Genomic DNA, 17833 nt, shown 5'->3' on the forward strand with positions numbered 1-17833 from the left:
CTCCGAAACACACTATGCAAACGCGCCCTGTGGCACATTTTAAATTGGGGACTTAATTTCCCTTTAATACTGGGGGTCCCTGGGGGCCAACTAGCCCACCAGGTACCTCTAGTAAGTGCCACAGGGCTGCGTGGCAGAGAGGTGCTCCAGGCCACGCCCCTTTTTACACCTCTCTGCAATGCAGCTCTGTGGGGCTTACTGGAGGTACCTAGTGGGCTAGTTGGACCCTAGGGACCCTTAGGATTCAGGGGGACTCAATCTCCCAAATTAAAACGGCCACAGTGGTGAAGGGAGGGGGTGGGGCCTGAGTTCACATGTGTGCAAACACACCTTGTGGCGCGGCTTAATTTGGGGAAATAATTCCTTGTCAGTACTGAGGGTCCCTAGCACCAACTAGCCAACCATGCCCACCTGGAACATCTATTAAGCGCCACGGAGCTGTGTTGCAGAGTGTTGTAAAAAGGGGCATGGCCTCTGAACACTTCAGGTACCTGGTGGGCTAGTTGGCCCCCGGGGGGGACCTCAGGATTCATGGGGACTTAATCCCGCAACTTAAAACACGCCACATGGCGTGTTCGCACACATGTCACCTCAGGCCCGCCCCCTTCCTTCACCATTGTACAATTATTCCTCTAAAACCAGTCGAACTACGAATTCCGATTTACTCACCTGTTAGCAGGAGAGAACCCAGTACGGCATCTTTTAGCCCAGCACTGACCCTAAAAAGTAATTCTAAGCGTACTTACCAGTAACTTCTATTTCCTTGCATAGGAATCCATTGTGCGGTTTTCAGCAGAAAAGTTTCTACGTGTTGATTTTTGAAACGTACAAATATTCCTCTAAAATCAGCCGAAGTACGATTCCCGATTTACTCACCTGTTAGCAGGAGAGAACTCAGTGCTGCATCTTTTAGCCCAGCACTGACCCTGAAAAGTAATTCTTAGTGTACTTACCAGTAACTTGTATTTCCTTGTATTTCCTTCCATAGGAATCCATTGTGTGGTTTTCAGCAGAAAAGTTTCTAAGTGTTGATTTTTGAAACGTACAAATATTCCTCTAAAATCAGCTGAACTACGAATTCCGATTTACTAAACTGTTATCAGGAGAGACGTCAGTGCTGCATCTTTGAGCCCAGCACTGATCATGAAAAGTAGTTCTAACTGTACTTACCAGTTACTTGAATTTCCTTCCATAGGCTAACGTTTTTTTTTTTTTGGAAGACCTTTATTGCAAGTAATACAGTTACACAGCAGCGTGCCTACAACCCAATAAGAGGGCCGGCTGCAATTAATTCAATAGTAAGCATGGGTGAATTTTGCGAATCTCGCGTTCGCGAATTTTGCGGATTTGCGAACTCGCAATCCGCAAAATCCGCGAATTCTTGCGATTTTATTTTTTTTGTGTTCGCAAGGATTTCTGCCAGTTCGCGAGGGTTTCGTACCAGTTCGCAATTGCGAACTTACATTTCGTCGCGCAACTGTCGCAAATTATGTTGTTTCTACGTCTGGTTCATCATCACAGGTTCCCAGCACCCTCTGTTTCACCACTGCATCCCTCTGTTACATCAATGCCACCCTCTGGTTCATCATTACTGTAGATTATGGGGGGGAAAAGCAAGCACACCAGCCCTGCTTCAACTGAGATGAATTAATTTGGGGTTAGTTTATTAATGTGTCACTGTTTTAAAATTCCAGTAGATTATGGGGGGGAAAAGCAAGCACACCAGCCCTGCTTCAACTGAGATGAATTAATTTGGGGTTAGTTTATTAATGTGTCACTGTTTTAAAATTCCAGTCTGGCACCTGCTTCCTTATCTGTAATTTTGCTTTCTGTTGCAGTGCATTTTTTTTCCCCAGGACCTTCTTTGTGGCCTACTTGTAGCTATTGTATGAGCCTGCTGTGAGGGTCAGAGCAGGGTCATACAATTGTTGCAACTAGCAACTGAATTCTGGAGGGGCCCCAGTCAGGAAGCACTACCGGGAATTGTTACTAATGATGAGTTTGAACTCTTGCCCCTGCCGAGTGCTTTCAGTTTTGAAAAACTCGTTTTTCTGCAATTTCGCGGGGTTCGCGGGGTGCGAACACGCGCGAGATCGGATTCGGAAGCCGCAAATTCGTGCGAATATGCAATTTGTTTTTTTTGCGCCGTGTTAGTTGGCAAGGTTTTGTGCATTTTTGCGAGCCGCTCGTAGCGCAAGACGCGAAGTTACCCTCGCGGTCGTTCAAGGGCGCAGCCATCTTGTTTGCCTGACCTATTTCCGTTTCCGGGCGCGAAGTGTAATCTCGCAAAGTCCGCGGCTTGCCAGTACAGTCTTGCGCGTGTTCGCAAGGAAAATCTCGCGCAAACTTACCCGCGCGGTCGTGAACGGGCGCGGCCATCTTGTTTCTCATTCATTGCTATGGTTCTGGGCATGGTCTTTGTATCCTCTGTCAATCTCTGCCATCCTTTGCTTGTTTGAAGTTTTTTTTGATCTATTTTACTTATTATCTATCCCTCTATTTTTCTAGCCTTATATTTTTGTGTTTACTGCTACTTTTGGTTAATTTTAAACTACTTTTGTAAACTCTTTTCTTTTCTTCTCTTCCCTATTCTATTTTCTTTATTCCTTTCCGCCCAGACCATGGTGAAGGGAGCCGGGAAGCATCCCGAGAAGGGGAAGGGTCCCGCACCCCGTGTCCGGCTCCCGTGCGGGCGTTTGAGGGGGGAGCTAGTGATGCCACGGGAGATCTTTACCCCGGAGGAGGTGGCCCAACTCATTTTTTATGTTCAGCGCCGCCTCCCTAGGACCATCATGGGAGGCGGCAAGATCAGTGCCGGGTACGGGGCCCGGGAGCGCCGGAAGCGGTGGGAGAAGGTGTGCCAGGCCATTTACCACCACTCTCGGGTCTGGCGCACCTACAACCAGGCCACCCACCGCTGGACGGATGTCCTGACCCGTGAGCGAGATCTGCTCGACCTCCTTGGCCTTGAGATCCCCGGGCTTGGTGAGTAGTAGTAGCTATGTCTTTACTACTATGTTTTCTCCTGCTGTGTTATTATATTGCAAATTTTTGTTTTTTACCAAGAGCAATAATGCTGCTCATTACATTGTAGGTAAATTTTATTTCAAAATCTTCTGTGCATTTCAGGTACACTGCTCTCCTTCTCAGTATTGTTGCTACTATGCTTATTTGTTTTAGATTTTGTGTTCATTTCATTGGCCTGTGAAATTATGTATGAGTGTAGTTGAAAGAACTGCGTAATGCTACACACTAAGGTTCAGATTTTTAATTACCGGCGCATCCCTGCAAAGTTGCAGGGATGCGCCAGTAATTGTGCGTCACACCACCATCACCCATGGTGCGCCGTATTTACAATGCGGCGCGCCATGGGCCCAAAACGTCACCAAAGCGTTACGCATCTGTGCCGTAAAGGCGGCGCATTGCTGAAGTTGCGTCGCAACGATGGTGCAGCTCCATCAATGCTCTGGGGTGCCCTATCTCCCCAATGCTGCGTCAAGCCGTACGTCTGCTTCAAGCAGGCGCAGGGTTTGAGTCACGCATCATTGTCCTCAAAGTGACTGATTGAAATCTTGTAGATTTCCCTCAGCCACTTTTAGGATGCGTTCCTGCGCAGGAACGCCCTCCCTTGCGCCGGAACACCCCTATTGGCGCAGGGCTTTACAACGTGATGCATCTCCCAGATGCGTCACGTTGTTAATATACGCCGCACCATTGCGCCTCTTTTGTGCTGTCGCTGCGTCACAAAAGTCACGCAACAATGGAGCAAAAGAGCCGCAAGGGCCTTCTAAATCAGCCCCTACAGACTCAAGTCCAGTCCTTCCTTTGTACACATGGCGATAAGAAGAAATAGTGGTGGTGGATTAATAGTTTGAGTATTTTAATGACTGGTGAATGTAGTAGGAAACTTTTGTGTTGTCGCTGATCTTCAATCACGATGGACTTTGGCTGTCACTTTGCGTGCTGCGGACTGCTGCCTGCCAATCCTAGGCAAACCTTTTTAGTACTTTGTTTAGTGAGTTACATAGGGTAGTTTCCAATTCGACGGTCCGCAAATCAAGCAATACTGAAGTAATGACGTAGTCGACCACATGAGATTGGTCAATAATATATCCCGTGGAGTCGTTCCCTATTTGCTATTTCGCAAAAATATTTTGTTACTTTGTTAGTTCTTTTTTAAATGTTTGATTTGGTTGAGAAATATCATCCATGTTTTCTGTTTTTCTTTCTTTCATGTTGTACATCAGCTTCCCCCAGGGGCAAGAGGAGGACACAGGAGGAGGAGGAGGAGGGTGCTGTTGTCGATGCAGGCCAGGACCGGGCAGTCGAGGGCTCCTTTGCTGGCCCCAGTAAGTTTTAATTTTAATATAGAGTACTTATTTTTTCCTAGCGTTCCTCATTCGATTTTTTCTAAATCGTCTTTGATCTTCTTGTAGACAGGATCTAAATTCTTATCCTGCCTCGACTATGACTCCGTGTGGTATTACTAGATTATTCTTATTAGTCTGTCTGTGTAGCTAACTAAGATTGCACATTTGGCATTTCCATTGGACTCCCATTCTAGTCAGCAATAGCTCTATGCACTGAGTGTAGTCCTCTGGGATTGTCCATAATGTCTTTTCAAGTATTCTAAATGTTTATGCTTTGACCATTGCCAACAATAAAAAGGTGAATGACCACCACCAAGAAAGAATAAGATACTACTTTACTTTTGGTTTGGATAGGAGGACAATCCATTCTACTACTGTTGCAGGGACAAATCTGCACAAACAGAACTATGGACACTAAATAATGCATCGCTTAGCTTATCAATTATAATAGGTGCTGTAACTGTTAGACTTTCCACATACCTCAGTGATAACAGACTTTGTAGTTGAACCCCCAATCTCCTTACTGACTAGATAGTGTGGCAGAGTCATTTAGCTCCCAAAGTCACCGATGGCAGAGGCACGGACTCATGCTTGCAAAAATTCGAAAACCTTTAGCTCATCCACTCTAGTCTGGAGGACCAAAAACCACAGAGTCTATTTAAGTTTAAAAGCTTTATTAAAAGTAAACACATTTATTGAATTCAAGTTTGTCATAAAAGTGAACGTGTAACTGAAAATGGAAAAGTGCTTAGTGCTGACGATTAATTGGACACATTTCTTGTGGTCGAGCCGAGCTCTCACCTGGTTTGAACTTGATCCTGCTCGTGTTCTTAGAAGTCAAGGTTCTGTCTGTTAGGAGAAAAAGTGGTGCGTGTTAAAAAGTAAAAAGCAAACATTCATCAGTTGTGCCAAAAAGTGCAGCAAGACAACAGCCTTCCCTGGAAAAAGGGACATTTTTACTCTAGAGTACACAGTCAAAAATTATTAAATTGTACACTTTTTTTCACATTTCTTTCTTCCTCCTAGACCAAATATTATATAGTAGTGAGTGGTGTATTCTAACATTATTAAATGTACTTTGTAGGTGGAACATCTGGAGACGGGGCCAGCGCGGAGGTGGTGGTGGCATTGGACGAGGAGGACAACTCTGGGGAGGAGGCGGTGCAAGTGCCGGACAAGGACATGCCTGTGAGGGTTCACACGGTGGTGGCGGGCAGAGGTAAGCTATACATTCCTTAGTCATTGAGATTGAAGACTGCAGAGTGTGCTTTCTGCACGGGTGTATTATAAAAAAAGCAGGTAGTAGCCTCCTCTAAATGTACTTCGACTTAGCTGTGAAGTTTTTGGCGAGAAGAATCCCAATCAGATCTGAGGTGAACTTGATGGATGGGATGAACGAAAAGCGAAAGAAGGGTGTAAGTAAGTGTGGAAGCACGAGAAATTTAATGATGACTGGCAAAGAAGAATGATATGTGTTTGCTTGGTCCCCGAGGTGGCTGGGAAGGTAAGAAAATGGTATGGTGCATGGCTGGGTGAATGATGAAGCAAGGATGGGTGGAAGGAGAACAGCCTGGGTGGGTGAGACAGAAACTGTATGTGTGCAATATACTTTGAATGGATGGATGCCTGGATCATTCATGGTACTATCTGACTCTTAGATAGCATATGTGAATCTAGAGAGAGTAGACGGTCACTGGATGAACTAAGTGTTACTTTGAAGAGCATGTAACACCGCACCCGCACGTCCGTTCCAGTGTAGGAAAGGCAAGGAAAAGAAGTTGTAACGTTGTCCAAAGACTACCATGAATAGTAGCAGTAGTTTGTATTGCAACTGCAAGCACAGCATATATCCAGTTATTACGGTGGACACTCCCTACATCCCTTAATAACTTTAGTTTAGTAGTAGTACGTCATTCATGTGTGGGGGTATCACTGTTCACTCAATAATAAGCAAAGCACCTAAAGTCATCCCATATGTCATCAAATACATCCCATGTGAAGTGATAGATAATCAGATAATTTAGCTTCTTCATTTTCCTTTTCTAATACTCATTTGCACTGTAGGGTGAAAGCTAAATTAATTAAGCAGTAGCCCTTTTAACAGAGTATTCTCAGTGCCACCCGTAATAGAAAAGTAAGAGCTTCACCACCTGCATGTACTGGACCGGTACAGTAACGCAAGTCTGTCTCACTCACCATGGTGTGCGTCTGTTTTTCTCGGGTGCAAGTTCACTGCGCTGGCATTATGCCGGCTTGCATAAGATAACGTACCAATTTTCCTAAACAAGAGAGAAGAAGAAGAATAAGAGTGGTGTACTGTCATAGTCGACTGTAATAGAAGTCCATAGTGCTCGTAGAATTTGTTCCTTAAACTCCCACTAATGTTAGAGCAAGGATGAAGAAGTCGGAGGTTACATAGATACTGTCCTCAATAGTTATGCACTGTGCTTTCAATTTGCTTCTTGTACTGTGACAACTTTCTGCTCAATCATTTTGTGTTAATCTTAAGGAGCATTGGTTACAGACTATGTCTTTCTTTTTTCATGTAGTTGCTCCTTCCAAATCCAAGACACCATCAAGGAGGAAGGAGCTGGCTCGAATGGCCCGGCAACGGAGGCTGGATGCCACTGTTGCTGAATATCGGCGGCTGGTGGCCCTGGAGGAGGAGGAGACGCAGTCTGGTACAACAACAACGTCCACTGGGACAGCTGCATCCTCCTCCGTGCGGGCTGCCAGCCAGCGCAGTGCTCCAGCGGTACGGAGCCGGGCTACCAAAGCCAAACGCCACCGCCCAGCAGCAAAGAAAGCAGCTGCCCCTCACAGGATTTGCAAGGCACACCGGCGCCGCTTATCCCTCAGACTGTCCTACCTGGAGCAGGAGGTCCATAACTATAAGAACGTGGTGGAGGGCCTCCGCTTCGAACTTGCCACCCTCCGCAAGGAGCATGATGCCCTGGCTGCTAATTCCAACAGCACCCTGCCATAGTGTCCCTTGCCCCTTTTTTAGAGACTTTTGGGGGGTGGGAATTGGGAGTTGTGATTTTTGGGGACTTTTGAAGGACAATCGTTGGGGTTAGGGAGGGTCTTGCGGGAGATTCTTTTGTTAGGGCTATAAAAATATACTTTTTGAAACTTTATCTGACCATACCTGTTTTTTACTGCTTTTGAGTCTGGTGGGTGGGGGTTTAACATAACAGTAAGTTTGTTTTCCTGAATAGTCCTAGGACTTTAGTAGTACTACCGTCAATCAAATCTCTCGTCTCTCCTAATACTCCATTATACTACCTCCAACCAAACGCCTATCTTACCTGTAATTTCTGTTTGCAAGTAGGGCTAGGCCCAGGGCTGGCTCCACGGGAAACAGCAAATAAGGTTGGCAATCCTGGGCGGATAAAATTTCCTCATAGCGGTGGTACTAGTGGTGTGACACAGTGGCAGTTGCTTGCCTATGAAAAAAAAGAAAATGAAATCTGGTTTGTCCTCCTGAGCAATACAAAGGTACAATACAGAATATAGCAGGTGACAGAAGTACACTAGAACAGTGCCACATTGTAGCCTAACAAATGTTAAAGTATAACTAATTCGGTTGAAGTTCTTTGACATTAGCCATGGGTCTTTGTCAAGCAGAGTAAGAATATATCCTCGGATTTCTTCACCAGCCTGTTGCTATCACCTTATCCTCCCCAGCAAGTGTGTGGATTTATTGCTGTAATTTAGTCACACATCAATCAAAACCACACAGCCCGGGGGAAGAGGGTTAGGGTTTGAAAAATGGATGGGTACGGGGGTTTTTGGGAAAGGTTTTGGGAGACAAGAAAAAGTAGCACAGCATGGACAAACAATTGTGAACATAAACAAATCTTTGGGTACAAACCTATCCATCAATCTTTGAAAGTGCATACACTACTGCATGCATGTCAGTTAAAAGTAAGTAGTACTTTCGACAACTGTGGAAGAAAGAATGCGACAGTACAGGGCGTGGGTGGAAATATTGATAACTATATTCAACATAAGGTCTCTGTAGCCAGATACCTGAGAGCCTTGCTGGTCACTATAAATCCATTCACAACAACACTCAATGGGGTTGGTCTGGAAGGTATAGTAGATAGAAAAGGAGAAATTGCTTTTTTTCTAGGTGTCCCCTCACTCACCAGGGTTGCCCCTTGGTGACATGCTTCATCATTGGGGCCATCCCAGTCCTCTACGGGCTGGGGCGTGCTGCGACTTGCGAATTAAGTAGGAGCACTTACAAATGACTATGTGTGGTGCAGATGTGATAGTGGAGTGGACTAAGTGATGTGTTAAGGGATCAATTTAGAAGCAGAGAGAGATCCAAGAAATGCAGTCACAGTCAGAGAAAAAGGCAAGGGATACTGTATCTATGTGGTTGTAGTGGTCCTGTTGGAAGTGGTAAGTAAGTTGCCTGCAGAAAAAAAATCCTCCTTTTAGCGGCACTCCTCCATTGCAGCCGACGCTTCGTCCATCGATGTTGGTCACCAGAAGACACCCTGTAAAAAAAAAGCACAGCATAGACAAACAATGGAACATAAACAATTCTTTGGGTACAAACCTATCCATCAATCTTTGAAAGTGCATGCACTACTGCATGCATGTCAGTGAAAAGTAAGTAGTACATTCGACAACTGTGGAAGAAAGAATGCGACAGTACAGGGCCTGTGTGGAATTATTGATAACGATATTCAACATAAGGTCTCTGTACTTAGCCAGATACCCGAGAGCCTTGCTGGTCACTATAAATCCATTCACAACAACACTCAGTGGGGTTGGTCTGGAAGGTATAGTAGATAGAAAAGGAGAAATTGCTTGTTTTCTAGGTGTCCCTTCACTCACCAGGGTTGCCCCTTGGTGACATGCTTCATCATTGGGGCCATCCCAGTCCTCTACGGCCTGGGGCGTGCTGCGACTTGCGAATTACGTAGGAGCACTTACAAATGACTATGTGTGGTGCAGATGTGATAGTGGAGTGGACTAAGTGATGTGTTAAGGAATCAATTTAGAAGCAGAGAGAGATCCAAGAAATGCAGTCACAGTCAGAGAAAAAGGCAAGGGATACTGTATCTATGTGGTTGTAGTGGTCCTGTTGGAAGTGGTAAGTAAGTTGCCTGCAGAAAAAAAATCCTCCTTTTAGCGGCACTCCTCCATTGCAGCCGACGCTTCGTCCATCGATGTTGGTCACCAGAAGACACCCTGTAAAAAAAAGCACAGCATAGACAAACAATGGAACATAAACAATTCTTTGGGTACAAACCTATCCATCAATCTTTGAAAGTGCATGCACTACTGCATGCATGTCAGTGAAAAGTAAGTAGTACATTCGACAACTGTGGAAGAAAGAATGCGACAGTACAGGGCCTGTGTGGAATTATTGATAACGATATTCAACATAAGGTCTCTGTACTTAGCCAGATACCCGAGAGCCTTGCTGGTCACTATAAATCCATTCACAACAACACTCAGTGGGGTTGGTCTGGAAGGTATAGTAGATAGAAAAGGAGAAATTGCTTGTTTTCTAGGTGTCCCCTCACTCACCAGGGTTGCCCCTTGGTGACATGCTTCATCATTGGGGCCATCCCAGTCCTCTACGGCCTGGGGCGTGCTGCGACTTGCGAATTACGTAGGAGCACTTACAAATGACTATGTGTGGTGCAGATGTGATAGTGGAGTGGACTAAGTGATGTGTTAAGGGATCAATTTAGAAGCAGAGAGAGATCCAAGAAATGCAGTCACAGTCAGAGAAAAAGGCAAGGGATACTGTATCTATGTGGTTGTAGTGGTCCTGTTGGAAGTGGTAAGTAAGTTGCCTGCAGAAAAAAAATCCTCCTATTAGCGGCACTCCTCCATTGCAGCCGACGCTTCGTCCATCGATGTTGGTCACCAGAAGACACCCTGTCCACTGCCTGCAAGATGCTGAATTGTGGCTCGCTACTGTGAAGCCTGACTCCATCCTTTTTTCCCCATTGCAGAGACTGAAACCCGGCCTGTAATTATTCAACAAAAAACAGGAAGTGATATAATATTACAACACCACTGATAAATAAATATAAGGTATGTAGGCTGTGGAGTGCAAAAAGTCACAATTTGATTTTCCTAGTAGACAGTACAATATTTTTGAAAGTGCGTACTCTGAGTCACCTTTTGAAGGATAAATAAGTATGGGCAAATTAATGTAGCGGATCTTGCCCCTCAAGCTAGGTGTACTGTAAACTGTGTTTTAGAACAAAATTAGATCTTCCTAGCAGTGCTCCCACCCAGACCCTTACTAAAGCCAGTCGCAAAAATGTAGAAGACCCCCAATCAAATCTCAAAAAACGAGGCCTAGCAGAAAACTGGTGACAAAACTTACTTTGAAAGTAAAAGTAGGCCGAAGTACCCCCTTCCTAATTACCCCTTACCCACCGTGGATTGCATTCAAACCACTTGCAAGCAACCAAGCAAAAGTAGCCATAGCTAGCATCGCTCCAAGACTCGAAATCCCCCCCACTCAAACACATGCAATAGAAATACTGCTAACCCTAACGAACCCTAAGTTAAGAATAGTGGCAAAGGCTTTCTTTAACTATGCCAAATCCCCCCTTTCCCACCATGGATTTTCTTCAAATGACTTGCAACCAAAATTACACATTCTCACGAGTGCTCTAAGACCCCAGAACTCAGTTGCAAAAATCTAGAACACCCCGAAACACATGCAATCCTGCTGCTAGGGCTAACCCTAACGAACCCTAAGTTACAAAAAGTGCCAAAAGGCTTTTCCGCGAGGATTTTGTCCCAACCACTTCTACCCGGTATTAGACCTTCCCAGGAATGCCCCAAGACACGCCAACCCACCCGCCAAGAAGCATAACACCCCCAAACAGGCCAAAAGCATAATCTCATACTTGCAATATTTCTCGGCCTTCGGTCCAAACGCGCTGCGTAGCTAGGCCATAAGTCGGGGTTGCCACGACGGATTTCCTGAAAAGCAAAAGCAATCAAGATTAGAGTGTCCCAGCAGTGCTCCCAGACCACGAAAGTCACCCACAAACACCAGGAAGCCCCCCAAACAGGCCCCCGAAAACGCTACATTGAGCAAAATGTCAGAAATAGCCAAAAAAAATCGGCCTGGATTTTGTCCCAAGCACTTCCACCCGGTATTAGACCTTCCCAGGAATGCCCCAAGACACGCCAACCCACCCGCCAAGAAGCATAACACCCCCAAACAGGCCAAAAGCAAAATCTCATACTTGCAATATTTCTCGGCCTTCGGTCCAAACCACTGCGTAGCTAGGCCATAAGTCGGGGTTGCCACGACGGATGTCCTGAAAAGCAAATGCAATCAAGATTAGAGTGTCCCAGCAGTGCTCCCAGACCACGAAACTCACCCACAAACAGACGGAACCCCCCCTAAGAGCACCTCAAAGGCAAGCAAGTCATCAAAAACACAAAAAAATTTCCGCCTGGGATTTGGTCCAAAACACTTTTATCCGGTATTAGAGCTTCCCAGCAATGGCCCCAGAGCCGTCAACCCAGGAGAAAACGAGTAGAAGACCCCCAAACAGCCAAAGAGCAAAAGTACAAAAATGGGGACTTAGTAAATTTTTCACAAATTTCACAAATCACTCCGCGCGCGCTCTGCAGCTAGGCCCTAACTCCCCTCTGCCACCATGGATTTGCTTCAAACTTCTTGCAAAGTAAAGTATATATAGCCAGCAGTGCGCCCAGACCCCGAAACCCACCCACAAACACCAGGAAGCCCCCCAAACAGGGCCCCGAAAACGCTACATTGAGCAAAATGTCAGAAATAGCCAAAAAAAAATCGGCCTGGATTTTGTCCCAACCACTTCCACCCGGTATTAGACCTTCCCAGGAATGCCCCAAGACACGCCAACCCACCCGCCAAGAAGCATAACACCCCCAAACAGGCCAAAAGCAAAATCTCATACTTGCAATATTTCTCGGCCTTCGGTCCAAACGCACTGCGTAGCTAGGCCATAAGTCGGGGTTGCCACAACGGATTTCCTGAAAAGCAAATGCAATCAAGATTAGAGTGTCCCAGCAGTGCTCCCAGACCACGAAACTCACCCACAAACAGACGGAACCCCCCCCTAAGAGCACCTCAAAGGCAAGCAAGTCATCAAAAACACAAAAAAATTTCCGCCTGGGATTTGGTCCAAAACACTTTTATCCGGTATTAGAGCTTCCCAGCAATGGCCCAAAGCCGTCAACCCAGGAGAAAACGAGTAGAAGACCCCCAAACAGCCAAAGAGCAAAAGTACAAAAATGGGGACTTAGTAAATTTTTCACAAATTTCACAGATCACTCCGCGCGCGCTCTGCAGCTAGGCCCTAACTCCCCTCTGCCACCATGGATTTGCTTCAAACCTCTTGCAAAGTAAAGTATATATAGCCAGCAGTGCGCCCAGACCCCGAAACCCACCCACAAACACCAGGAAGCCCCCCAAACAGGCCCCCGAAAACGCTACATTGAGCAAAATGTCAGAAATAGCCCAAAAAAAAAATTGGCCTGGATTTTGTCCCAACCACTTCTACCCGGTATTAGACCTTCCCAGGAATGCCCCAAGACCCGCCAACCCACCCGCCAAGAAGCATAACACCCCCAAACAGGCCAAAAGCAAAATCTCATACTTGCAATATTTCTCGGCCTTCGGTCCAAACGCGCTGCGTAGCTAGGCCATAAGTCGGGGTTGCCACGACGGATTTCCTGAAAAGCAAATGCAATCAAGATTAGAGTGTCCCAGCAGTGCTCCCAGACCACGAAAGTCACCCACAAACACCAGGAAGCCCCCCAAACAGGCCCCCGAAAACGCTACATTGAGCAAAATGTCAGAAATAGCCAAAAAAAAAATCGGCCTGGATTTTGTCCCAACCACTTCTACCCGGTATTAGACCTTCCCAGGAATGCCCCAAGACACGCCAACCCACCCGCCAAGAAGCATAACACCCCCAAACAGGCCAAAAGCAAAATCTCATACTTGCAATATTTCTCGGCCTTCGGTCCAAACGCGCTGCGTAGCTAGGCCATAAGTCGGGGTTGCCACGACGGATTTCCTGAAAAGCAAATGCAATCAAGATTAGAGTGTCCCAGCAGTGCTCCCAGACCACGAAAGTCACCCACAAACACCAGGAAGCCCCCCAAACAGGCCCCCAAAAACGCTACATTGAGCAAAATGTCAGAAATAGCCAAAAAAAATCGGCCTGGATTTTGTCCCAACCACTTCTACCCGGTATTAGACCTTCCCAGGAATGCCCCAAGACACGCCAACCCACCCGCCAAGAAGCATAACACCCCCAAACAGGCCAAAAGCAAAATCTCATACTTGCAATATTTCTCGGCCTTCGGTCCAAACGCACTGCGTAGCTAGGCCATAAGTCGGGGTTGCCACGACGGATTTCCTGAAAAGCAAATGCAATCAAGATTAGAGTGTCCCAGCAGTGCTCCCAGACCACGAAACTCACCCACAAACAGACGGAACCCCCCCTAAGAGCACCTCAAAGGCAAGCAAGTCATCAAAAACACAAAAAAAATTCCGCCTGGGATTTGGTCCAAAACACTTTTATCCGGTATTAGAGCTTCCCAACAATGGTCCCAGAGCCGTCAACTCACCTGCAAAGAGGTACAACAACACCCCCACAAGTGCTGAGTCTTTCTTCATTGGGCGTAAACCAGCCCTCTGGTTTGATGGAAACAGGAGTCTGGAGGAGGAGGATAGAGGAGCATGTTCTTCTGAACTTGTGAACCTGAGGAATGCAGACTGGGGCAACTTCAAATCAATTAGCAAACCAGCGAAGACAGTTCTGCTGATGGGCTTGATTTTGTGATTATCTGATTAAAGTTTGAAATATATTAACTGTGCACAACAAAGAAAGACAGACACACAGGAATAAAAGTGAATAGGGACGAAAAAGAAAGTTATTGATTCGTTGTCTCATTTTCAGGGCTCGGTATCACGGTCCAGGAATGAGAATAAGGCTTCGTCATCATACTCTGCGAATTCAGGCAGGGTGAGCTCAGTGTCACCTGACAGAGTAGAAATTCCCTCATCTATGTTGCAGGCCACCTCCTCTTCATCCGGCACGCTCTCTCGTACTCTGAAATCTGGTGGTATGAGGTGCTGATTCATCTTGATCATTGTTAACCTCTCCACATTTTTGGGTGAGAGGCGGCTCCGTTTGGGAGTTACAATGCCACCAGCAGCACTGAAAACCCGTTCAGAAGACACGCTTGCGAGTGGGCAAGACAAGTAGTTTAAAGCCAGGTTGGTGAGCTGTGGCCACAATTCTTTTTTCCCATGCCAATACGCCAATGGGTCAGAATTAACATAGACCTCTGTTGAGTCATTCAGATAGTCCTTCACCATCGACTCAAGGTCCTCATCCAAGGTTCCTCCACTTTGCTTAGCTCTTGCTGTGCCTCTGACCTTTTGAGAACCAAACCCACGAAGAGCTAGCCAATCCTCTTCAGCCTCCAATGTTTCTGTTGTGTTTCGTGCAGATGATCCGGTTGCCGGTGTCTTTAACGGCTGAGAGGTCACTTGTGCCACAGCCACAGGTGCAGAAGTGGATTGTTTTGACTGGGGATGGCCTGCTGATGTACTGCCATTTCCTTCAATTTCCAGCCGTTCTGTTTCAAACCTCTTGGCTGACAAGGCTAGCCAAGGTTTGTACTTTGGAACATGTTCATCATCAAAAGGAAAGAATGCTTGGCCTGCCAGCGCCTTTTTGTAGCGTGGATCCAGAATAGTAGCACAAATGTAATGCTGTTCTGAGTGGATCTTTTTAAGACGTTCATCACCTTGTAGGAGCTCTAATAATTGCTCAGCCAGAAGCAAAGAGTCTTGGTTTTTGTCATCTTTTTCAAACACAGAACACACCTCCTTCAGTTGGTCCTCCAGCATGTACAACAATGGGATAGCTTTTCCCAAATTAGAGTCCTCCTTGCTGACTGCACGCGTGAAGAACTCAAAAGGACGAAGCATGCGTGTCAGGCCTTGAACTATGTTCCATTGCGGCCCACCCATCCTCAGCTCCTCTGTACCCTCTGTAGGAAATATTGATCGAGTTCCGTATACTGCTCATACAGACGCTCAAGCATGTAGAAGGTTGAGTTCCAACGTGTTACCACCTCCTGGATGAGTGCTTTCACTGGCATTTTACGTTGATATAGCAGGCTCCTCAGCTGCTTCCGGGCCTTAAAAGAATGGCTGAAATGCTTGCACATTTTTCGGCAGTTGTCCAATACACTGTACGCTGCACTGGCTTTATTAGCCAAGAATTTTTGGACAACCAGGTTTATACAGTGCCTCAAACACGGCACTCTGAAATAGTACCCGTCCCTCATGGCCTTAACTATATTGGCGCCATTGTCCGTGGAAACATAACCAACCCGGCGTTTTAGTGGGGACAGCCAGTTAAGGACCTTTGTGTTAAAGACATCCAAAATGTTTTCTGCTGTGTGACGTTTCTCCAAACCAAACATGGCTAGTGTTGCATGTTTCCGAGCAGCTATAAAAACAATGATCGTGTCAACACCTGTGTTTAGCTTTGCTTTAGCCCCTGAAAAAGAGACCCAGTGTGCAGTGATGCACATGTAATCCGCGCCTGCGCCACTGGTCCACATGTCTGTTGTCAGATGTATAGTGTGAACAGCACTCTTCTGCAAAGCTGCCCCAATCACCTTCAGAACATCTTCATGTAGTGCTGGAACCGCAACTCGGGCAAAATAGAACCGGCTAGGAACCTTCCATTTAGGGCAGAGCGCTGCCACTAATTCTAGAAAACCAACCCCTTCTACAAAAGAAAAAGGGAGAAGGTCCAGAGCTAGCATTTTAGCCAGCTTAGTGTTATACAGACGCGTCATTGGGTGGTTGCGTTCATATTGCGCTTCTGTAAACAACATCTTTTTAATGTTGCCCTGGACCAAGGATTTACGGGATGATGATGATATCTTCGACCCAGTTACGCTCGCTGATGAACTTTTCCGCATTGATGTCTCACTCTCTCCCACACTCTTAGTGTGGCTCACATGGGGTGTGCTGCTGACAGGGGTACTGGGTGTAAGTGAAGTGTTTGAATCGTCTTCTTCCTCCTCGTCATCATCAGATGAAAAATCAACGTTTTCATTGCGTGCAATTCGGGCTTCCTTGATCGCGTGTAGGTGCGCAAACCATTGGACATCGTGCATTCTCCTAAGATGACCTCTCTGGCCTCCGGTACCATAGTTGGTACCAAACTTACCACGACTAACTCGAAGGTTACAAATGCTACAAATGGCTACGTTTTCCATTTTTGGGCAAACACTAAAGAAGTCCCAAACTGGAGACTTGAAATGTCTTTGGGGGCCGGAGGAGGCGGCGATACTGGTGGTGGTGGTCCTGCTGCTAATGCCAGATGAAGTGGAGGATGTGGATTGCCGAACTTCAGTACGTTTTGCACTTTCACCACCACGAATTGAGGTCGAGGACGAGGTGGGTACCTTCTTGCGAGGAAGAAATATGGAAGCGGTAGGTTTTGGTGTACTACTTAACTCCAAATCTAATGATTCCATTTCCATTGCCTCCTCGCCGACATCATCATCACGCTCAGCAGCTTCTCGGGATAGGGTCAAAATGTCTCTTTGCTGCATGCCCGGTGGGGCTGCAGTGACCTTTGTGATGACTGGCTCGTCGTCATCGTGAGAGGCTTCATCACCAGCAGTATCTGTCACTTCTTGTTGAGCCTCATAACACTCCATAGGTTTGAGTTTTTGGACGACCTTCCTTTTACGCTTAGGTACCGGTGTCAGATCATGGTGTGCCTCACTGTCAGACCGCAGTTGTGGTTCCCAAGACAGATCACTTGCATCAGAACGAGGTGGGCTTGAAGAAGATGTAGACACCCCCCTTGATCTTTTCCTTGCTAGGGATGTGGAAGACAATGAATGATCATCAGGAGGAGTGGCTTCCATTGATACCTCAGCTTCATTGTCGATTTCCTGATGTGCCCCTACTTCGGGAGGAACAACTATTGTGGGCACTTGTGAACCTCCATGCACCTTTGCTTGCGCATCTCCTTTTGCTGCCTCTCCTTCCACATGTACTTGGGCGTGTACTTGCACATGGTGTTGTTGTTGCGGCTGTGGTTGTTCAACACTTGTCAGATGAGTTACAACAACCTGTGTTGATTCAGGGACATTGCTGCTACTTTCTTGCGATGAGCCAACATCACTGGTCGATGGTGATTGGAGAAGTACACTGACTGCCTCTGAAGCACTCAAGGGCTTTGACTTAAGTTGGCGTGGTGGTGGAGGCACTGAACCCAATGGAGCAGGGGTGCTGCTCCCAGCTTGGTCCCCAGCAGATCCTGCTGCTGCAGGCGTACTTTTTTTTTTCTCCCAAAAAACATGGCGGGTGGCACACCAGCCTCCTTGGTAACTTGCTTCTTCTGCTCCTTACTAGCAACTTTCTTGCT

The sequence above is a fragment of the Lissotriton vulgaris genome, chromosome 7 (genome assembly GCF_964263255.1).
Source record: "Lissotriton vulgaris chromosome 7, aLisVul1.2, whole genome shotgun sequence".
NCBI classification, from domain to species: domain Eukaryota; kingdom Metazoa; phylum Chordata; class Amphibia; order Caudata; family Salamandridae; genus Lissotriton; species Lissotriton vulgaris.